General features: G+C 45.7%; 1 protein-coding gene across 2 annotated transcripts in view; it reads right to left on the bottom strand.

The window, feature by feature from the left end:
• Positions 1–1,824, bottom strand: part of ASAP1 (ArfGAP with SH3 domain, ankyrin repeat and PH domain 1) — a 151,946-nt gene extending 150,122 nt beyond the window's left edge. For both annotated transcript variants that reach the window (XM_069957090.1, XM_069957092.1), the window contains exon 1: positions 1,634–1,824. The gene's annotated coding sequence lies outside the window, so the exon portion shown is untranslated. The remainder of the gene's footprint in view (positions 1–1,633) is intronic.
• Between the last annotated feature and the right edge of the window lie 22,846 nt (positions 1,825–24,670).

Below are 24,670 nucleotides of genomic sequence, written 5' to 3'. Positions count from 1 at the left end.
CTTATTATCAGGCACTGTAATGTGTGACCTATATTGTAGTATCATTTACACGTGGACTACGATTTAGTGACCTAGATGGTCCTGTACTGAAACATCCTATGGCACTGTCTCTAGGACCCTGTGTGGCACTGTTACTTGGACAGTATATGGCATTGTCATTAGGACACTGTACAGCCCTGCCATTAGGACACTGTATGGCACTGTTACTTGGACAGTATATGGCACTGTCATCAGGACACTGTATGGCGCTGTCATCAGGACACTGTGTGGCGCTGTCTTTAGGACACTGTGTGGCGCTGTCTTTAGGACACTGTGTGGCGCTGTCTTTAGGACACGGTGTGGCACTTTCATTAGGACACTGTATGGCGGCATCTTTTACATGTAAATAATTTGGGTTATGTGCACCTTATGGCGGTTGTACAGTATATAGTACACTACATAGAAATCTGGGGTTCAGTTTTGGAACATTCTTATGGTACTCTACAGTAATATCCATTAGACTGTATACAGTATAGCACTTGAGTTGTGTGCACTTTATGGCGGTGTTGCAGTATAAGGGTATAAACCCACACACCGTATACACAGCGTATTTACTGCTGCGATACGCAGCAAATACGCAACACATACGCAGCAGATTAGATCTAAATAACTGAACACAGCATCAAATCTAAACCATCAAATCTGCTGCGTATTTGTTGTGTATCTGCTGCGTATACGGTGTGTGGGTTTGTACCCTTATATACACTACCTAAAACCACCATAAACGGTTCTTTTATGGAGCTCTCCAACCTTTAGCATGGTGTAGTGTACGGTACAATTTTTAGGTACTGTGCAGTAGTATTATTGAGATACAGCTATATAGCACTAGAATTTTGGGGAGGTCATGGTGGCCATATAGTGTTTGGGAAGCTCTACAACCCTTCTATTCGGTCACTATATGATGGTATACTACTGGTATGGGCACTAGTATAGTGTATGGGTTGTGTCACCCTATAGCACATCCAATTCACTGTATCCACAGGAGTGGGGGAGGGGAGCAATAAACCACATTCTACTCCTACTACTACAAAAGCGGAGACACTGTTTTCTTAATGATACAGCACAGCCAAGTGGGTGAATTGTAGCAGAGCTGAGCGCAGCAGATACCATAGAGCTGTGTTTGTCAGATGTAGCAGAACATAACCAAACGTGGCTTTTATGGCGGTATGACAATGTGTGCAGAATCTGAGGTCAGAGAACAATAGCAATATAACATCTCACTGTTATCCCGCTATATTGCAGCCTATAGGAGATGCATGAAACTGCATGCACCTTTGTTTTTAGGAATGCAAAAATCCAAGAGTTTTTGCAGCCCTAAATTGCAGAGCGCACATTGTCTGATGCCACAGAGTTGTGTTTGTCAGATGCAGCAGAGCTGAGTTTGTGGTATACCTAAATTACAGCATTTCTGGAATCTGTGGTTCTTACATAGGACTGCAGCTAAGCCCAGTCATCCAAACTCAGAAAGTTTTCTCAATTCACAAAAAAAACGCACAGTCCACTAACAAACTCAGCTCTGCTACATCTGCATGATTGTTTAACATTTGGTAAAGTTAGCACAATGGTAACCACGCCTGGCCGGAGCAGGACTTACCAGGATAGGGTCAGCTCCAATTTCCATTCCAAGTTTATGTCCCAGATTTCTCTCCATTATTCCATGATACGAAGGTGCGAAAAAGTGATGTGAGCGAAGGCGGCGGAGGATGTGTAATCCAGAGGGGGTCACATATAGGGCGGTATAGATCCAGGGATGCCTAGCACAGTGTGGACCTATGGATGGCTTCCATTGACTGCTCCCTCCTGTCTGCTCACACTTCAGCTGGTGGAGAACAGGAAGGAAAATCTACCATGTGAGAGAGGAAGGAGAGAGAGAGGGAGAGAGGGAGAGCCGGCCTGGAAAGCCCTAGGGTGCAGAGGACGGATTTCAGGAAATCTATACAGTGCAACAGGAAATCTGAGGACTGAGCGCACATTCCAGAGATACAGGACCAAGGAAAAGCCATCTCCCCTTACATGGGTCCTGCTGGGCTGGGGGGCTGGCTGCTGCACATGGGGAGACCAGCAGCTTATAGGGAACACAGTATTGATCTGCGGAGGAGGGGAACAAGATGCCTGCAAGTTATGGTACTTTTAGACGGAGCGATAATTCGCCCGATCGCACGATTAACGATTTTGAATGAACGATGTTTTTTTTCATAACGATCAGCGTTTAGACGGAACGATATATCGTACAGAAAAAAATCGGTTTGCGATCGCTTAAGCCCATCTCACACATAGGTGAAATCGTTGAAAGACTGTTTACACGGAACGATCTGTGAATTTTTTGCAAACGATCAACGACGATTTGACAAGTTGAAAGATCAAAATGAACGATTTCTCGCCCGCCGCTTGATCGTTCGCAGCGTTTACACGGAACGATTATCGCTCAAATGCGATCGTTATCGTGCAAAAACGAATGATAATCGTTCCGTGTAAAGGGACCATTACTCAAGAACAAGTCATCTGAAGACTGTGCAGATGAAGTAAATGAGACTCGGAATCTAATCGTGCATTTACACAGAGAGATTTAGCTGACAGAATTTGGAAGCCAAAGCCAGGAATGGATTTGAAAAGAGGAGAAATCTCAGTCTTTTCTTTATGGCCTGTTCCCTGTTTATAGTCTGTTCCTGGCTTTGGCTTCAAAAATCTGTCAGATAAATCTGTGTAAACGCACCCTTAGAATATATGGGAAATAAGAAAATGAATAAAACGTAACATTAAATGCAAAAAAAGACAAATGAAAAAAAAAAATGAAATAGAAAATGAATGAAAGATTATTAAATGCAAAAAATGAAAGAGACTCAATGAATGAAATAGAGACTGACTGACTGGATAAATGAGAAAGTGAATGAACGAATGACATAGAGACTGAATGAATGAAATAGAGAATGAATGAATGATAGAGAGAAATAATGAATGAACTGAATTATTAAACGCTACAAATTTACAATGAATGGATGAAAAATAATTAGAGAATGAATGAGTGAGAAAGATTATCTGACAGATTATATGCCAAAGATTTGAAGCCAAAGCCAGAAACAGACCATAAACAGCTTTGGCTTCAAATCTTTGGCAGATAATCTGTCAGATAATCTTTCTGTGTAAATGGACCCTAATACATTTTTTTTAGCATTTAATAATATGTTTTTTTCTTCATTAGTGTGTTGTTTCCTGAATTTATTTGCTATTTTATTCATTCAGTTTTAATGTTACTCTTCCACTTATATATATTTTTTGCATTTAATTCACTTATTTATTCATTCTTTAATAATTTTTCACTTATTCATTACATTTTTTACATTTGTGATTGGCTAAGTCAAGGAGCAGGGACCCAGGGACTGGTGCAGAAGCGGGCCTGGGGATGGCGGGCAGGTAAACAGGTGCTGGTTATTTTTTTTTTTTTGGCACGGCAGGTAAGTAGTTAAACTATATCCTCGCAGCAGAATGGAAATCTGCAGATCCATAGACTGTAATGGTACCGAGTACTGCAGAGGATTTGCTACAAAACTTGCAGTGTGAAATCTGCTACATGTGAATGCACCCTTAAAGGTGTTATCCAGGATTGAGAAAAGTAACAGCGCCACCCTTGTTCTTAGGTTGTGTTTGGTATTACATTTCAGCTCTAGTCACTTCAGTGGAACAAAGCCCACTCCCCTGCCTTGGCTGTTGTAACCTCGGTAGGTGCCCCATGGTGCACACTGGTCCCAGCTCCTCTGCAGTTTGCATTAAAGCGTAACTGTCATGTTTTTTTTATTGCAGAAATCAGTAGTATAAGCGATTTTAAGAAACTCTGTAATAGGTTTCATCAGCCAAAAAAGCCTCCTTCTGTACTCAAGAAGCAATCTCCCAGCCTCCCCCCCTGACTTCTTATCTGTGCATTATCAGGCAAACACGTCTTCATTACAGAGAAGCCAGTGAAGACGGGTTCTGCTCTCTCCATTGTAAGCCTATGGAGGGGGGAGGGGCCGAGGGAGATGAGGGAGAGGTGACATGAAGGTCAGCTGTTTGTAGACTCTCTGGGCACCTAAGACGCAGGATTCTGGGGTCAGAAAGGTCAGTGCTTATCTATGAACTTACTGAGAGAAGATTGCAGGGTGTTGTGCTGTGCAGGACTGCTCCGTGCTCAGTCACTCCTAACAGCCCCTCCCCTCTCCATAGTCACATAATGGAGATTGTTTTTTCACTACAGAAGGAAACTCTTTTGGTTTATAAAACCTATTACAGAGTTTCTTAAAATCGCTTGTACTATAGATATTTAATGTTTTCAGAAAAATGACCCTGAAATGACAGTTACGCTTTAAGTAAGTGATCCCCTTGGAATCTTCTGTATTGTTATTGATAAAATATGGTCTGATTGTTCTCTAAGTCACAGTTATACACAAGCAAGGCTAAGCTAATAACACGGAAACAGTTGTGTCACTCATGTCTGTTATTAAGCACACTGGGTAAACATCCACAGTGCAGGGAAAAAAGTAACTTTACCCTTACATTTATTATGCTCCCCTTTACCTCCAAAAATTATTTAGTGGAGCTGCAAATAATATATATTGAGGAGGACTGTGGACCAATCACCCTAGGGCTGGGTTCACACTACGTATATTTCAGTCAGTATTGTGGTCCTCATATTGCAACCAAAACCAGGAGTGGATTAAAAACACAGAAAGGATCTGTTCACACAATGTTGAAATTGAGTGGATGGCCGCCATATAACAGTAAATAACGGCCATTATTTCAATATAACAGCCGTTGTTTTAAAATAACAGCAAATATTTGCCATTAAATAGCCGCCATCCACTCAATTTCAACATTGTGTGGACAGAGCCTTTCTGTGTTTTTAATCCACTCCTGGTTTTGGTTGCAATATGAGGACCACAATACTGACTGAAATATACGTAGTGTGAACCCAGCCTGAAAATGTATTCCATTTCATCAATATTTCTGGGACGCTTGCGCACAGCGCCCTCTTCAGGTCAGGCATGTCCATAGGGTTAAGGTCAGAGCACAAGTCTTATTCTTCCCCTACCGTTCTTTAGTTGATTGCCTTGTGTGCTTTGGGTCATTGTCTTGTTGCATCACCCAACATCTCTTCAGCTGGAGGTCATGGATGGCCGCCTTTACAATCTCACTGATGACAAGGCCTCCAGGCCCTGAGGCAGCAAAGCAGCTACGTTTCCAAGTAACATAGACAGTAAATGGAGCAGTGACCAAGCATGCACAATGCTGCACCATTCACTCAGGGGGACAACTGACCTCCATTCTCATGCGTTCTAGTGGTTGGAGTGGTCAGATTTCCTAGACAGCAAATAGGGGATAACTTTAAATCTTGAGATAACCACTTACTTTTTCTCTCTGCACTGTAGATGTTTACTCGCCAAAGGACATAGACAGTATACCTGTTTGTGTGTTACTAGGTTAGCTACCTTACGTCTGTCTATGATTATCACAATCAGATCACATTTTACTTGTTATCAGGAAATCCTACATGGTTCAATTACCTTTTCTCCCTGCACTGTGGATGTTTCCTAAATGTGCTCCATAAAATACATGAACAGTGACATTACTTGTTATTGTTTTAGATTATACTCACTTTAATAGTCCTTTGGTCTTCTAGTACTTATCAGCTGCTGTAGGTCCTGCAGGAAGTAGTGTATTCTCTCCAGTCTGACACAGTGCTCTCTGTTGCCACCTCTGTCCATATGAGGATTTTGCTACTGCTCACTCTTTTTACAGCTCTATATACACCACCAACTCTAAAACTTGTTTGCATCCAGCTCTAGTTTCTATAATGAAAAAAAGTTTGTGTTTTCAGACTCTCATCTGATCCGCAGATTTTTTTCCCCCCTAATTTGCCGGCAAATAAACTAATGAGGCGGAAAATGTTAATCTGCAGTGACAGGTGCACTTTAAATGGCACAGATAAAATGAACGTTCGACTCTCCATGTAATAGCCTGACTTGTCAGTGGCAATCACAGATAACGTGAGGGACAGCCCCAGGCTTCCCAGAAAACCACCAGCAGAAATCCAGAGCGCGAGGAAATGTTTTATCACCTGCAGGGATGAGGGAGAAAAAAAAATCAATGTCAAGTGGAAGTCAACTGCAACTGCAGACAGATGGGAAAGTTACTGGAGAGTCCACATCCAGCCTGTACTGCCGCCCTGGGCTTCCTGCCTATGGGTTCAGGAGGAGGGGATTGTAAAAACTCATCTAGCCTTCGGCACCAAAGAGGTCTCCTGCTGTGTCTTACTGGAGACCTACTGTATGATGTGCACAGGAAGGAGATGAAATCCAGCAAAAATAGGTAGATAACTTCGGATCTCTTCACATGTGGAGATAATGAAAGAGAATATTTGCTGATGCTACATACTTACAGGGTGTGAACAGTGCTATAGGCTGCTCGGAGGTGTAACCTGAAGCTCCTGCAGGGTGGGCTGGGTGTGGCCACTGCTTCTGCAGCTCCTATAGCCACGCCCCCGAGGTTCCATCCTTATAGGACACTGCAGTAGTGAGGGTCACTGTAGGAGAACACAGAAATAAGTGGAAATATAATAAAATGATCTGCATATATATGTACAAACTTTGTAATTATAGTAAGGCTACGTTCACACGTAGCAAAACTAGTGAATTGTCCACCGCGAAATGCTGTTAGCCTCCCTCTCATAATGGGAGGCGCGCGCTGCTCTCCCCGGGCTGAAGAATGAACATGTTCATTCTTCAGCGTGGAGAGATGCTGTGAGAACAGCAGCGCGTGCCTCCCATAGACTCCCATTATGAGAGGGAGGCTAACAGCTAGTTTTGCTACATGTGAACGGGGCCTAAGTAAGGTGTCTGTGGCTGTGACCCTGGACAGGCCCTCAGTAGCATGCTTCCTTATCTACTGCACAAATATACATATCCTGTTAGTCATGGGTGTCACTAACCTTTCCTTCTCGCGTTTGTCATCCATCCTGTTATTTGCGTTTGGTAGAAGGACATTCCTCCCCCAGCACTGAAAGACCATGGTAGGAGAAGATGACCGCACAGTCCGACTTCCTTCTGAATCACAGGATCACACAAGACACAATTCTCAATGTGAACGCTGTACATTACAAGAGAACTAATGTTATACTTGTATTGGGAAGCAATGGGGAACACTATAGCAACTAGCGCCAGGTGGATGCTGCCAAGGGGATGGATCAGAACAGACTGAGGTGTATATAGCTAGAGCATAGCATTGCATCTATTCAAACCAATAGTCAGGTCACATATGTAATATTGTATATAGTTTCAGTTTCTCTACACATAACATGATTTTACTTAAATCACCATCTACATCAATATTTACATCCAACCCAGCTTAGTGTACATGTATATGGAGTGTTCCAGTATAGGGGTGACTAAGTTTTTACCTCCGGTCAGAATGGAACTCTCTCAGGTGTCACACCAAGTGCTGGCAGCTGTGTTTTCCACTTCAGCCACTAGGTGTCTCACTCTCCCCAGTGCACAGCTGTGTGGGAAAGGTTTAGCTATGTTATAAATGTTATCTAATCATGGGTATTTACACTCTGTACAACACTCTCCCACCTTCACTTCCTCTCACACCACCCTATACAAGACAGGGGTTTCCTGTTAGTTAGTTAGTTGTGATCCAGGGGAAGTTTTGAGTTCCAGTTCCAGCCAGGAGTTGGAGAAGTTAGGTTAGTTAGTTCTAGTGGAGTCTAAAACAGCCAGTATGCAGTGCTGTACCATGGAGGTGGGCTAACCAGACACTAGAACTAACCCTTTTACAGTCAGAACAGTCACCACCAAAGGAAAGGGACTGATCCCCAGTAGAGCAAAGACGCAGTAAGCCAAAGTACTTTACTGACTCTATGCTCAACTAGTTGGGGTAATCTTCACTAGTCAGCTGCATCCAGAGACCTGGGACTCGTACTATCTCACTTGGCGGTCTCTGAACTAGTGCAGGCAGAAGGCGGTCAGATACACAGACATCTAAACGTGAGTACAAACTATATTTGGTGATTTTAGTACACACAAGGTTCCCATCCTGCCAGGTTCCTGGTGTTTTTTTTTTTTGGGGGGGCGTACGTCTTCTTGAATATTTAATTCTATATTGTGTGCAAACATTCCAAGGATCAGACATCGCTGGGTCTGAAAATGACAGAATGAATCGGCCATCACGAGAAACGCCCCCCCCCCCGCTCTGCCGCCATCCACAAGACAAACACATTAAATCTACAGCAAGATGAATAATTCAGCGCCGTAGTGTATGCAGCCTATCACTGTAAATTATACCAACATGTCAATCCTCCCAGGAGCAGGGGCTGTAAGGAGAAGCTGCCAGTAAGCACTCTGATAGAGAAGAGTCACCCCTCAGCACCATCTTTTATCAAAATGCTACATTTCCGTAATGACGAATTTCTCAATATATCCATATAATGTTTCAAAGTTCCATTTTTTCGATAAAAAGACATCACTTTAAATATATATATATATATATATATATATATATATATATAGCAGCTGTCACCACTAGGGGGAGCCTAAGAAATGTTACACAGTAAGCTTCTAACTTCCCCCGACTAGTGGTTGCAGGCAATCAGAAATTCTTGACTTAAAGGGGTACTCCGGAGAAACAAAATTGTTTTCAAACCAACTGGTGTCAGAAAGTTATACAAATATATAAATCACTTCTATTTAAAAATCTCCAGTCCTCCAGTACTTATCAGCTGCTGTATGTCCTGCTGTAATTGGTGCATTCTCTCCAGCCTGTCACAGTGCTCTCTGCTGCCCCCTCTGTCCATGTCAGGATCTGTCCAGGTTTTCTATAGTGATTTGCAACTGCTCTGGACAGTTCCTGACATGGACAGAGGTGGCAGCAGAGAGCTTTGTGTAAGACTGGAAAGAACACACCACTTCCTGTAGGGCATGCAGCAGCTGATAAGTACTGGAAGACTTATGTTGTTTTTTTTTTTTAAATAGAAGTAGATTACAAATCTATTGATCTGGAATAGATTCCTTGTGACTATTGGATTGCAGTGGTGGCTTCTTGTGCCAATTTGTTTCCCTCTGTATAATCTACCTGCTGGGAGTTGCAGTTCTCCAGCCTCTAGAAGGCTCCAGATTACAGATCATTGCCTTGTGATCTCATGCTATTATTAGAGGAGAACCTTACAGGGTGTCCTCGTGTCTGAGAGTTACATTGAGTGTGATGTGGTGCAGCGTCTTCCAGGCCTGTATTGCAGCAGACTCTTGGCTCCCCTGTCACAGCTCATCACCTTCACATCTGTCGTGTACTGGACGCAGTTCCTGGGGATGGGACTATGGCGGCCGCCTGTGAACCTCTCCATCTCCGATCATTAACTTCACAAGCAAAACGCAAACCGTATTGTGCTCAGCTGCCTAATGCTCTGCTGTCAGCGGCAATAAAACCATGGAGTCACAAGGGGATTTAAAGAGCCGCACAGGGAAAACTATATTATTATTATTATCATTATTACATTTATAATTATTATTAATTATAAAGTTAATCTGTTATTGCTTCAATAGTCCTTATGACAAATCTCCTATTTTGTGTTTGCAGCTTCTATTGGAACCAGTGTGTTTCCATGGTAACAGACTACAAACAAACAAACCTTGCGTAGTCTGATCCTACATTTATGCTTCTTTCTATCAGTCCGTTTTTATTAAAAGACAACTCCGGGCAGGACCATTTTTTGCCGGGGTGGGGTTCAGTATGAAATAACATGCTTTCACCTTCCCAGCCCCAGCGCTGATGCCGTGTACTGCCGCACTCTGGTCCCCTGGGTCCCCGACCGCTTCCTGGTTAGAGAGGGGACCCAGGTTGCGATGTGTCAGCCAGTCAATGGCTGAGACAGGACACTGTTATGGCTGCTGAGTGGCTGAGCGGCCTGAAACATCACAACCTAAGTCCTCTATCTAACCAGGAAGCGTCCGGGGACCCGGGAGACCGGAGAGCGGCAGTACACGGCATTAGTATTAGCCATAGATGTGATGTGCAGCCGCTCTCTTCTCTTCATGTCGTATTTTATAATTCTCCCTTTTCTGAGCAGCTGGCACTCCCCTTCATAAGACCCACATGACCCAAATTAGCAGGATATACCTGTGCTCACATGTCAGTATCTCCATGTTTTTCCCATTCTGTCTGCAGCAGTGGTGGTGAGTGCAATACCATATTCATACTTGTGTTGTTTGGGGGAAGCCTTCTCCGCCGGTGGTGCTGGCCGGGTTCTGGTGGGGCATTTTGGGTCTGGTCCTGTGACATTGGGGTTGCAGGGCCATTCTATGGCCCCCCTTCCCTGCATGTGAACGCTTTGCGGGGTTGGCGGTCGCTGACCGACACAGTGTGGAGTTAGCGTAGGGACCTGTGTGAACCATAGGGACCTGCACGTGGTACACGGGGCAATATGGTTTGATCAAATTATATACCAACATCCTGGCGTTGGTTTTTAAAATAGGCCTAGCGGCATTAGTATCAGCCATAGGTGTGATGTGCAGCCGCTCCTCTCTCTCCATGTCGTATACTATACGGCATTAGCGCTGGTGCTGAGGAGGTGAGAGCATGCTATTTCTTTCAGTCTCCCCAGCACTTTTACAAAAAAAAAAATAAAAAATCGACAATCGAACTGTACGACAAAGTTTTTCACCCTGACCACACAGGGGTTGTTTGTAGTCTGGTGCCACGGAGATACATAGTCACTATAGCTGTAAACCCAAATGGTAGGTGACTTTGTTATTAAGTTGCTTCAATTAAAATTTCATAGAAATTGTAACAATATTAAATAAATTGTAACAAAAATTGATCTCCCCTTTAAATCCTGCGTATGCTGACATGAAAGATCTGTTGTGGACTGTCTTTTTAGACCAGGGATGAGGAACCTTCGGCCCACCAGCTGTTGCAAAACTACAATTCCCATCATGCCTGGACAGCCAAAGCGAAGCTTTGGCTGTCCAGGCATGATGGGAATTGTAGTTTTGCAACAGCCGGAGGGCCGAAGGTTCCCCATCCCCGATTTAGACAGTGGGAACTATGGAGCAAATTATCATGCAAAATGGGAAGCTGACTTCCTGCAGTTTGAAACTGAGTGTGAACAAGGCCTTACTGGACATAACTGTGTCTCCACAACTTAATATACTGCAACCCACAGTACACACTGTACATAACCTATAGCATTGTTCAGCCTGAGCTTCCTGCTTCCTGATGGTACATTTTTTGTAAAAACTGACAAATATATAGGTAATGCCGTACAAGTTAAAGGGGTAGTTCACAAAAAAAATTCATTCAAATCAACTGGTGCCAAAAAGTACCAGAGATTTGTAGTTTACTTCTTTTTAAAAAATCACCAGTCTTCTAGTACTTATCAGCTGCTGTAGGAAGTGGTGTATTCTTTCCAGTCTGGAGCGTAGTAGAGGTTTTCTATGGGGATTTGCTGCTGCTCTGGACAGTTCCTGACATGGACAGAGGTGGCAGCAGAGAACACTGTGTCAGACTTGAAAAAATACACCACATCCTGCAGGACATACAGCAGCTGATACCTACTGGAAGACTTGAGATTATTTAATAGAAGTAAATTACAAATCTCTGACACTTTCTGGGACCAGTTGATTTGGAAAGAAATTTTGGGGAGTGAGCTACCCCTTTAATAGGGGGAGGAGGAGTAGATATGGGTGCAGGAATGGCCGCCATTGTGCTTGTCACCCAGAACTTATAAGACCAATATAACTCCGGCACCAGAAATCTATAACATACTCAAAGGGTTAATTAAAACAACTTATAGTATATTAGGAAATGAATGACAGGAAGTGACACATGACAGACGGGAGATAATGTGATAAGTTGTGTGTTGCACACGCGTGTGAGTCCATGAATAGCCGCATTGTCAGTACAGGAGCCATGGACCATGTTCTGTGTGAGGGTCTCCTCTGTATAGGAGAGGTGAGGATAAGCCCCCTCTGCTACAATGCACTGGGTCCTGGATGCATCTCTATATGAGGGGCCCTGCATTGAAGTCTATGATAGGCCCCATTGTCCTGATAGATCGAGCCCCTGCCTGTCTGCGGTGTATCTACATCCGCATACAGAAGTCATTGGATGACTACAGATGTGACTTTCAGGAGTCTGGGAAAGTTGGGTGAAGCGTTGACGACCGGCCTATTCCTGGACAGTGATATAATAGTCGGACATCATCCTTGTTCCTGGGAAGTAAGTGACCTCATTCACCGTCCCCGGGCGCTGGAGGTGCTGCCTGACGTCTCACCTCAAAATCCACTGCAGTAAATAACTTTGTACATGGAATATTTATTGTACAAGTCACCGACATCAGGACATCGCTCGGCAGAAGATAGTGGAGGCATGAGATGATGGATGGTGCCAGATGTGTCCATAGACAATGTCATCTCATGGCCGTCCAGCTGTTACAAAACTAAAATACCCATCAGGCATCACTCCTGCCTTTGCTGGTGTGATGATGTGGATATGGCACACTGCCCTCTGCTGGTGTGATGAGGTGGGGAGGATACACTACCCTCTGCTGGTGTGATGAGGTGGGGAGGATACAGTGCCCTCTGCTGGTGTGATGATGACGGGAGGATACAGTGCCCTCTGCTGGTGTGATGATGTGGAAATGACACACTGCCCCTGTTGTTGTGATGATGTGGGGAGGATACAGTGCCCTCTGCTGGTGTGATGATGACGGGAGGATATACTGCCCTCTGCTGGTGTGATGATGTGGGGCAGGATACACTGCCCCCTGCTGGTGTGATGATGACGGGAGGATACAGTGCCCTCTGCTGGTGTGATGATGTGGGGAGGATACAGTGCCCTCTGCTGGTGTGATGATGACGGGAGGATACAGTGCCCTCTGCTGGTGTGATGATGTGGGGAGGATACACTGTCCTTTGCTGGTGTGATGATGTGGAGATGACACACTGTCCACTGCTGGTGTGATGATGTGGCTAGGATACATTGCACACATCATTTTACTTAGCCCCCCTTTAAAGGGGGTCATTTTCTTTTTTTTTTTTTTTTTAATCAACTTTTCTATGAAAGTTATACAGATTTGTAACTTACCTCTAATTAAACATCTCCAGTCTTCCAGTACTTATCAGCTGCTGAATGTCCTGCAGGAAGTGGTGTTTTCCTCTCCAGTCTGACACAGTGCTCTCTGCTGCCACCTCTGTCCATGTCAGGAACTATCCGGAGCAAGAAAGAGATTTCTATGGTAATTTGTTCCTGACATGGACAGAGGTGGCAGCAGAGAGCACTGTGTCAAACAGGAAAGAATACACCACTTCCTGCAGGACATACAGCAGCTTATAAGTACTGGAAGACTTGAGATTTATAAATAGAATTTACAGATTTATATAAGTTTCCGACACCAGTTGACTTGAAAGAAAAAGAATTCCTTGGGAGTTGTAGTTTTGCCACAGCTGAAGAGCTAAGGTTCCTATCCCTGGTATAGTGTCAGACAGGACACTGTGCATCTCTAGCAGCTTTAATGTGGAGGGCCCCTTTAATATTTTTACATGTGAATGGAAGGAACGAGTGTGAGTGACTCCGCACGCTGTACATACGTTACCCGCCTGTGTTTCTGGGCTTCCAGCAGCCGTGTGTCAAAACTGCAATTCAATTAGTAAATCCCAGCAACCACAGAAGCTGGCAGGGCCCGGAATATTAATCAGACGCCTCCTGCCAACGCCTGGCATTCCCCATCCGCCACTATGTATTCCATGCCTGAACAATCACAGGGTCACGTAGTGAAATCACTTCAAGGACCCAGACTTCATGCAAGATTGGAGTCTGGAGGATCGTGACTCGGAAACTAAAGAATGGCCGTTCAAAGTCAAGCTCCTCTATACGAGCCACGTTTACTGAAACCTAAAAAGAGGGGGGATTGGATTGTTTCTTTGTGGAAGACAGTAATTCATGGAAAAAGTTACAGTATGGTCTGGTCAAAAAAGGGTTAAAGGGGATTTCTCAAGATGTATATATACTGATGTCATTATGAGCTATGAATCGTTCCGCCACCTAGTGGTTGTTTTGTGTTGAGTACCAGAGCAAGTGAGCTGCACGTATACTAGTTATATTCCAGAAAGTTACATAGATTTGTATTTTACATTTATTTAAAAATCTCAAGTCTTCCCATACTTATTAGCTGCTGTATGTCCTGCAGGAAGTGGTGTATTCTTTCCAGTCTGACACAGTGCTCTCTGCTGCCACCTCTGTCCATGTCAGAAACTGCCCAGAGCAGTAGCAAATCCCCATAGAAAACCTCTCCTGCTCTGGACAGTTCCTGACATGGACAGAGGTGGCAGCAGAGAGCACTGTGTCAGACTGGAAAGAATACACCACTTCCTGCAGGACATACAGCAGATGATAAGTACTGGAAGACTAGAGATTTTTAATTAGAAGTAAATTTGAAAGAAAAAGATTTTTGCCCGATTACCCCCTTAAGGTGAGGAGCAGTCAGTGCTACAAGTGTGCAATTTTACCAGTCTACCACTAAGGGGGTTCCTTACTAGACTGCCAGTAACTAGGAGAATTACATAGTCCTTACAATAAAGTGAGTTGTTAGGATTGCTGTATCTTCACAGATCAGGAAGGAAAAGCTCTACACATGCCTCAAGGCAATCTAGGACCTCTTGGGCTTCAGGCCAGGCCTAGTCATTCGATTGGCTGAGAAGGCTACAGCAGTATGGCCTGCACTTTGTCTTGAGTAATAAGAGACTGATGGATCTGGAGAAAAATAACTGGAGAAAAGACTGCACAAGAAGTCTGAAGTCTGGTATAATGTTACATCTTCGTTTTGAGGGACGGTGCAAATGAACAGCGGGCCAGTCGTCTCTTTGACTGGCAATATGCAGCATGGCCTACCGGGCAATTGACCGGTTCGCCAGATTACAAGTCTGGGCCTGGTTTTGACTGGCAGTAGATTAAAATGCAAATTATTTTGCGTGGTCTAATAGCGCATTGGGGTACAGCGAAGCAATAATAATATATTGTGAATATAATTTCATCTCCTATAATAGATCTGGGAAGCTGGGATACAGGCTCTATGGATATAACAAAGAACATTTCCAATCTGCAGAATTATAAGATACGATCAGTATGAGGAACTAGCTTACATCCAATGACTTCTGAAGCAGTGGACGCTTGAAAACCACTGGTAGACTACAACTCCCAGCATGGCACATTAACGTCTACACTATACATGACCTGATAAGTATAGAGCCTGTGTGTCCCGATCATTGTGGGGCTGTGCGAAAAAAGGCAGTTTTCTTCTAAAAACAGTGCCATAGCTGCCCACAGGCTGTGCCTGGTATTGCAGCTTAGTCCCATTCACTTTAATACCAGAGACAATCAATGGACAGGTGGGCTTCATAAAGCCAGACCAGATAAGATGGGTACAGAGAGTAATACCAACAATCCTGCAATACACTGGGTCTCCGGAGCTGTCATCATACTATCAAGGAAGATGCCCACCATGGGGGACAGTATGTACTGGGGGGTAGAGATGAGTGAACCTGCCGAGGTTCGGGTTCGTATGAACCTGAACTCTCAGCCTCTGATTCCTGCTGTCTGCCCACTCCGTGGAGAGGGTGGATACAGCCGGAGGACCGTCTGGAAAACTGGGATACAGCCATAGCCATAAGCTGTATCCCAGTTTTCCAGGCGGTCCTCAAGCTGTATCCACCCTCTCCATGGAGCGGGCAGACAGCGGGAATCAGAAGCCGAGAATTCAGGTTCATACGAACCCAAACTTCGGCTGGTTCGCTCATCTCTACTGGGGGGAGGGTAGGATCTACCATGTAATATTATTGTTAAGACCAGGAGGAGAAAAGATAAGAGTGAGAAAGTTATATAACCACAAATTCCAGCCTCTTCAGGTGCCTTTGAGCTCAAAGTCTAAAGTTTTAGTCTGGGAAAGCAAAAGCCAGAAAGAGAAGATTTTACCTCTAGTGTTTCTGAACCTGATCTAACATGTCCAGCATCCTCAAGAGCCTCTGAAACCACCATCCAAGTTTACAGTGGGCCTATCATGAACTTTTTACCTAAAGTAAAGGCAGTATATAAGGCATCTTACCATGAATCAGGAGATATAACTCAAACTCTGAGATATAAACTTAAGAATTTTTATGTCACTTAGGCGATAAAGCCCACGGGGTGTTTCCCTCAAAGGTAGAAGCCCAGCGCTATAACTTAACACTGGGTATTTACATGCAGGCATAGGGGCAAGGGACTTCTGCAGTCCAGGGCAACACCTCGTTGGCTTTATCTCCTAATGAACATAAACTTTCTAATGTATATATCTTGGCACTGGAGCGACGGATTGAAATAAGAGTTATGTCTCCTGATTCAGGGTAAGAAATCCTAATGTACACAGACTTTACTTTAGTCAGCAAAAAGCTGCTGACAGGTCCATGTTAAAGTCAACTCAAACATTCCTAAAGTACCTGCAAGAAGGTCAAACCTAAGGAAAGAGAAATGTTTGCCTCTACAGTGCCTCTGAACCTGATCCAGAAGAAATTGCATTCTGCGGCCTTCCAGCTGTTGCAAGACTACAGTTCCCATCATGCTTTATCTCTGGCTGGCCGGACATGATGGAAATTGTAATTATGCAACAGCTGGAAGGCCGCAGATTCCCTATCCCTTAACTAGATGTACCTTTCAGGTCCCCTTTGCCCTATATTGGTCCTTTCAGCGTCATAGACAGTGATAAGGCTGGCCCATCTCTATGCTGCATAGATATAAGCAGACAGCTGAGCTTGCTCAGCAAAGTTGCCAGAATATAAAGAGCGCTGACGTCTGACTGGTGATTGTTATGCTGTATTTGCGTTTTCCTTCCAGCTGAGCATAAAGATAGTCGTAACATCTTAATTTCCCCCTCGAGTCTTGGGAAGAAGCCTTGAAATCTAGGTTATTTTACAATCTGCGAATGTTCAGCAAATCCCTCTTGTTTTCTTACCTGTGGTTGCAATTACCTAAAAACCTGCAGGGAATTCACGTCTACAAAGCGCAGACTACCACAAGCTGTTGATATTAGTAAAACAAGTATATGCCTATATGTTATTAAGTGATAAAAAAATTCATTGACTTCTATGGGGGGAGTGTTGTGGGCGTGCTCTGTGAGACGGGCAGAAGTCGCTGTGTACGGAGAGGGGGAAGGGTGAGCTGCCCTTAACACCTATTGTTTGTAACATCCCAATTGGATAGATCTGCTGTGTTACCTTACCAGTTTGACAGTGGACCAAACTCAAGAGTGGGGTCTAAGGGCCCTATTAGACAGGACGATTATCGGGCAGAAAATCGTTATATCATTCAAATTTAAACGATGATCGTCCTATGTAATTACAGACAACGATCGAAAAATCGTTTGTGTGTCCTTGATCGTTGATTCAGGGTCCTATTAGACAAAGCGATTTTTAATGATTAACAATAAACGATCGCAAACAAAATCGTTTATCGTTAACCTGATATCGTTCACCATATTATACAGAACAATGGTCGTTAGTCACCATTGTTACAAAGATCGTCAATACAATTATTTACTCAATCTGATCCCAGCAAAAGAAGGAACGGTTTGGAATTACAGCGAACGATTAACGATTATTTTAGGGTCCTGCAGGTAGTCTGTCACAGTGCTCTCTGCTGCCACCTCTGTCCATGTCAGGAACTGTCCAGAGCAGCAGCAAATCCCCATAGAAAACTTCTCCTGCAGTTTCTGACATGGACAGAGGTGGCAGCAGAGAACACTGTGTTAGACTGGAGAGAATACACCACTTCCTACAGGACATAAAGCAGCTGATAAGTACTGGAAGATTTTTTAATAGATGTAAATTACAAATCTCTGGCATATTCTGCCACCAGTTGAAAGAAAACTTTTTGGTTAACAACCCCTTTAAGTGCAGTACACCCTATACCAAGGGTGTCAAACTCAGGCCCTCCAGCTGTTGCAAAACTACAATTCCCATCATGCCTGATGGGAATTGTAGCTTTGTAACAGCTGGAGGGCCTGAGTTTGACACCTGTGCCCTATACAGTCTCTTGATACAGTGTAGTACACAGGTAATACTGGTGCGGGGTGACTTTAGATATACTTGAATAGGCTTAAGGAATACTTTACAGCTGGACTATATACAGAGAAGGGACTTGACTTTCAGTGGTAGTGGGCTACATGAGGGAAGGGGCCAGGGGCGTAGCTAAAGGCTGATGGGTCCTGGTGCAAAATTTTAGCTTGGGGCCCCCCCCATCTCACCCGATCAGGCAGAGTCATATCTAACGTTATATCCAATTACTCTAATGTGCCACCATGTTCTAATGCCCTGTCACTGCCTCCACCTCATGTACTGCACTACTGCCCCCTATAATTAATAGACTGTACTGTGTCATTGTCTAATCATTGTATTCCAATCTTTGACTCTCCAGCTGAAAAACTACAACTCTCATCATAAACTGCCAGTTGGAAACGATGGGGGTTGTAGTGCTGCAACCTGAAGAGCCACATGCTGCAAAACTACAACTCCCATAATAAACTGTCAGCAGGGCAGATGAAGTTTGAACTTCTGCAACCTGGAGAAGTCACCTGATATCACCTGCAGTCCTATGTAACACCACAGATAACAGTGATATCCCTCTGAGTACAGATAATGTAGTAGTCACCTGCAGTCCTATGTAACACCACATAACACAGTGGTATCTTTGAGTACAGATAATGTAGTAGATTTCACCTGCAGTCCTATGTAACAGCACAGATAACACAGTGATATCTCTGAGTACAGATCATGTAGTAGATGTCACCTGCAGTCCTATGTAACACCACAGATAACACAGTGATATCCCTCTGAGTACAGCTAATGTAGTAGTCACCTGCAGTCCTATGTAACAGCACAGCTAACACAGTTATATCCCTCTGAGTACAGATATTGTAGTAGTCACCTGCAGTTCTATGTAACAGCACAGATAACACAGTGATATCTCTGAGTACAGATAATGTAGTAGCTGTCACCTCGGGGCGCCCCTACTAAATGATGTTCTACAAAATACAGGGACTCACAGGTGACGTCTTCTTTGATCTGAGGCGTCACTTTCCCTTTTCCCCTCCATCCGGCCCAGACCTCCATGATGATTCCTTCCAGATATGTTTCATCTTTTCAGAACCTGCAAGACAAACAATTTAGGCTCCGCACATTTCTAGCAACTTCCTTCCCTTTCTCCCTCCTGTAGGCTCCCATAGTAACTGCGCTGTTATGTTATGTGCAGTAAAGCGACTAGGAATGTGGGATGCCCCCTGTATGTAGGATCCCCTGCTGTGCCCCCATGAGCTAATAATGCCCCCAGAGATGCCCCCATGAGCTAATAATGCCCCAGAGGTGCCCCCATGAACTAATAACGCCCACAGAGGTGCCCCCATATACTAATAATGCCCCCAGAGGTGCCCCCATATACTAATAATGCCCCCAGAGGTGCCCCCATATACTAATAATGCCCCCAGAGATGCCCCCATACACTAATAATGCCCCCAGAGGTGCCCCCATATACTAATAATGCCCCCAGAGGTGCCCCCATGAACTAATAATGCCCCCAGAGGTGGCCCCCATGAACTAATAATGCCCCCAGAGGTGCCCCCATATACTAATAATGCCCCCAGAGGTGCCCCCATATACTAATAATGCCCCAGAGGTGCCCCCATATACTAATAATGCCCCCAGAGGTGCCCCCATATACTAATGCAGTGTCCCAGAACATGCAGACTACTACTCCTATTATGGCCATTTCTATTGCTGTGTCCATGCCTGTTCTGGTAAGTGTTTGCACTGCAACTGCTGCTGGTTTTCCCCTAGTATTCTCTGGTAATGTGCATTCTCATGTGTATTCTCATGTGTTCCTGTGTATTATTACATTGTACAGTGGTATGCAAGGCTGTTGATCACGTGACCATGCCAGTGCCCTGTAACCATGGTTCCTCCAATGGCCGACTAGCTCTGGCCAGGAGCAACCATGTGACCTCCCACTTCCTCCTAACAAGTTAGTCTTCCCCCTGCTCCCAAGCAAGGAGGATGTGTGTCGTCTCTCTCCTGCCTCAGAGGAGTTGGACTTCTTCTTTGCAGCTCCCACTTCACCACTAGAAGTGTGGATCGAGTGCTCTGCTGTGTTCAGCTCTTCGGCTGTATCTGCCTGCTCAAGTGTCCGGAGTCTTCTCTCTCATCTGGGTGTCATTCCGTTATCTCTCCTCATCGCTGCAAGGATTCACAGCAAGTATTCTTCTCCAGTAAACTACCCAGCAACGCTATTTCTCTCATACTCCTACTCCCATCATCCGGCACGTATTCTCACAGCCTATGCAGCACCACTCCTGCTTTATTGGTCAAAGCCTGCTATATACCCGGTTGCATCCGGACAGAACTGTTGCTACTAGTTACCTCATCTATAATAAAACCGCTGTTACTGAACCCTGGCATTGGTGTCCACTAACTGGTGCCCTGACTAAGTGCAGCGAGGAATCGCATGCCCATTATCACCCGCAGATTCCACAGACCGGCCCTACAGCTGTGCCGCCCTCAGGCCTATACCGTGACAAGTATAACCCCTGCAGCGGTCATTGCCCGCTCATAACACCAGCACTGCGGAAGTGGCCCCCAGGGGCCAGGGCATCGCACTAATAATGCCCTCAGAGGTGCCCCCATATACTAATAATGCCCCCAGAGGTGCCCCTAAAAAAACAAACATCCTACTCACCTAATCGGCGCTATGTGGCTGCAGGCAGCAGCTCTTCCTCCTCTTCGGGCTCCATCTTGCGAGCCGCAGGGACGGGACTTCCGGCAGGCGTGATGACGTCACATGATCACGCCTGCCGGAGAGGTCACGTCCTGGCCTCCCATAGGCTGCTGGTATGAAGTGCCGGCTGCCTATGGGAGGGAATGCAGGAGGAGGACACTGACAGGTCCTGCTCCTGTATTCTGATCGCTTTATTGTTCCGCCCGCTCACTGTGCGGGCGGAACATCAAAGCGATCAGTGCATCCCGAGAAGCTGCGCGGCTACAGCTTCTCGGGATGCTCAGAGACAAGTGGCAAGGGGGGCCGTGTGGGCCCCCCTAGCGTAGGGGCCCGGTCGCCATGGCGACCGCTGCGACCCCTATAGCTACGCCACTGGAAGGGGCATATCCAGACCCTTGGGTTCTCAACTAGAGAAGTCTCTGACCACCTCGGGTGTGTGTGGCAATGAACAGCACCTGTGTCCACGGGGATGAACATCTGCCTTTTGCTATCTTGTGAGCACCGAGTGACACATGATCAGAAATGCAGGCCCCAAATCCGCGTAAGCTAACCATCGGGGTGACCCCTTAGGAATCCTAGCAATGGTAGCAGAATTCTTGGCTTGAAGATGCACTTAGCTGGCTGCTGACTTAACTTGACTTGAAAACCTCCTCCAGAGTCCTCGGACAGTCATTCTATGTGGATAAGGTATTCCCCTATGTCCTAGTGTTTTCTAACCAGACATGGCTAGCTCTGGAACTCTTTTCATATAATAAACTAACTTTCTTACTCTCTGGAACTTGACTATTCTCTCTCTTTCTCTCCTCAGACTAGGCACACTGGCTCTTCAGGGCTCCAGATGGCGACCAAAATGGTCGCCAATGCGACTGACTTTTTGCAAATGGCGCCCAGATTTATTAATCTGGGCGCCATTTGCGACTGGCCCCGGCGGCGGCGCGCTGTCTCTTTAAGATGCGCGGCTGATGCGCTGATGCGCGGCTGCCGGGGGTGTCCCGTCCTATCCCCGGCAGCGCGGCGCATCAGTGAGCTGCCTGGGGCCCTGACTTCCGGCACAGGAAGCGCACGTCAGAGACGCTTCCTGTGTCAGAAGTCACAGCCCCGGCGTACAGGGGCTCACTGACGCGCCGCGCTGCCGGGGATAGGACGGGACACCCCCGGCAGCTGCGCATCAGCCGGGGACAGCGCCTGAAGAACAAGAGGATCGCCGGGGGAGCGGGTTGTCAGGTGAGTTTGTGTGTTTGTTTTTTTTTAAATACTGCTTAGCATAGAGGAAAGGGGGGGGCATCTATAATGGGGGGAGAAGAGAGTGCCATCTATAATGGGGGGAAGAGAAAGGGGGGCATCTATAATGGGGGGAGAAGAGGGGCCATCTTCAAGGGGGGGAGAGGGGGCCATCTATAAGGGGGGGGAGAAGAGGGGGTATCTATAATGGGGGGAGAGGGGGCCATCTATAAGGGGAGGGGGTATCTATAAGGGGGGGAGAAGAGGGGGCATCTATAATGGGGGGAGGAGGGGGCATCTATAATGGGGGGGAGAAGAGGGGGTATCTATAATGGGGGGGAGGAGGGGGTCATCTATAAGGGGAGGGGGCCATCTATAAGTGTAGGGCAAACTGGCTGCAGACACTGGGAGATAGATATATGCACAATTATTATTATCAGGGCCCCTCAGGTGTCTGTATTGTAGGGGGTCACTTGCATTAGTCACTAGGTGAGAGATATATCTATCTATATACACATCTTGTGGGGGGGTCACTATGGCTGCAGTCATAAGTCTAGCTCAGTATGTATAGACTGTTGCAAGCTTTTAAAGGGAACCTGTCACCCCCCGTGACGGGGTGACAGGCTCCCAACCCCCCGTTAGAGCCCCCTATACTCACCTCATCGCGCCGGGTCCCGCTTCTGAAGATGGTCGGGTCACGGAGATCTCAGCCGCTGCAGCCCGGCGCGCACACTGAGAGATGAGTCCAACGCTCATAGAGAATGACGGAGCGCTGGACTCTCCCGTCATTCTCTATGAGCGTTGGACTCATCTCTCAGCGCACGCCGGGCTGCAGCGGCTGAGATCTCCGTGACCCGCCCATCTTCAGAAGCGGGACCCGGCGCCATGAGGTGAATATAGGGGGCTCTAACGGGGGGTTGGGAGCCTGTCACCCCGGCACGGGGGTCGACAGGTTCCCTTTAAGTTCAAGTTCAGAAGAGTAAGCCTCATTAAAAGGCTAGCCAAGTGAGGCTGAAGTACTGAGTCAGACTGTATGTGGTTGTCAAGTTGCAAGTTTCCATGTTGAACGTTTTCAAACTAAGAAAAGAAAGAATCTAAAGGAGGAGGAGGCTGCGGCCTCTGCACACAGTAAGTCCCATTTAACATAACATTAATTTTACATGGTTTAAAATGTTGGCGACCAAATATTCTATTTGGCGCCTAAATTTTTCAGGTTAGGAGCCAATGGCTCCTAGGTAAATTTTTTAGTCTGGAGCCCTGCTCTTACTTCAGCTCCTATAGCCCAAGGGAGCTCTAGGATTGGGGGAAACACACCTCGTGACAGAAAACAAGGCCTCTGATAGGTCGGGAGTGAGGGGAGGGCCCTGCATGAGGTACTCTTGACAGCGATTGGATCTCAGTCAGCTTACAAATCAATCATCTGATTGGATAACACATATATTCAATCAAAAACAGTTAACCCTTGTGTTACTTTGGCTTCAGCTGTGCCTTACTAGTGTACTAGGAGACGGTGACACCAAGTGGTGGGAGCAGCAAACTACAGACCTCAGTCCCAGAGCAAACACACACATACAGTGCCGACCTATACCTGCCTAGATAAAGCAGTGGACACCCGCTCTGGGACACTGCAAAGGCAGGAAGCAAGTCCAGTAGGTGGCGCTAGTCTGTAGTAGGAGATTCCATCCAGCGAGAGTAATAAAGTGACAAAGACCTTATTGATTGGCTAAAAACGTAGCATGATTGGTTGAAACGTTGCATGTACTCTTGTCACATCTAGAACAATAAATACGATTTTTGAGTGCTACCATAACTTAGGATTGTACAGAAGGGTCAGACAGGGAGGCAGCGTCAGGAAAACAGGCACAGGTAAGGACAGGAACACACATCTTCACTTAAGTTATGCCAGGCAGGAAAGGTGGAAGGCACATTAGAAAAGTGCTCGCTGGCCCCTTAAGTTGCATTAGTGCATGTGCATGGCCCCTAGAGGGAACACCAGGTACTGCAGACATGGTGGAAGCAGCAAGCAAGACCAGAGGAGGAAGCCCAAGGCAGACAGTGGGGTGGTAGAGGAGAGAACATGTCCTGGTGGCGCTCAGTGCCTGGGCACACTGTACGCTGGCAGATGCCAACTGTTAGTGGTGATTCCTGTGTTATCTGCCTCTCGCTTTATAATGGAAATACTACTAGAGCTGAGCAAACTTTGTGCATGTTCAGATTTGTCACAACCTGAGCGTTTGGTATTTGATGATTAATGGCTGAAAAAGTTGGATGCAGCCCTAGGGAGTCCTGGAAAACATGGAGACAGACTTAGGCTTTAGGATGTATCCATGTTTTCCAGCATTGCCTAGGGCTGCATCCAACTTCTGCAGCCGCTGGTAATCAAATAGCAAACGTTCGGGTGTGGACGAATCTGATCGTGCACAAAGTTTGTTCAACTCTAATTGTTACCTTTCTCTGTAAGAATCTAAGTCTGTTTACATTTTGCCAAAAAAATCAAAAAAATCTTTGTGATTTGTTTCGAATTAATTTTATTTTTCCTCATGTAGCAATACTGGATGTTCACATTGCACTTGCTGTGCACCCATTCCAGTTGCTCTAT

The sequence above is a fragment of the Dendropsophus ebraccatus genome, chromosome 2 (genome assembly GCF_027789765.1).
Source record: "Dendropsophus ebraccatus isolate aDenEbr1 chromosome 2, aDenEbr1.pat, whole genome shotgun sequence".
NCBI classification, from domain to species: Eukaryota; Metazoa; Chordata; class Amphibia; order Anura; family Hylidae; genus Dendropsophus; species Dendropsophus ebraccatus.
The sequence above is the reverse complement of the archived record's forward strand: the minus strand, read 5'-3'. Positions and strand labels throughout refer to the sequence as shown.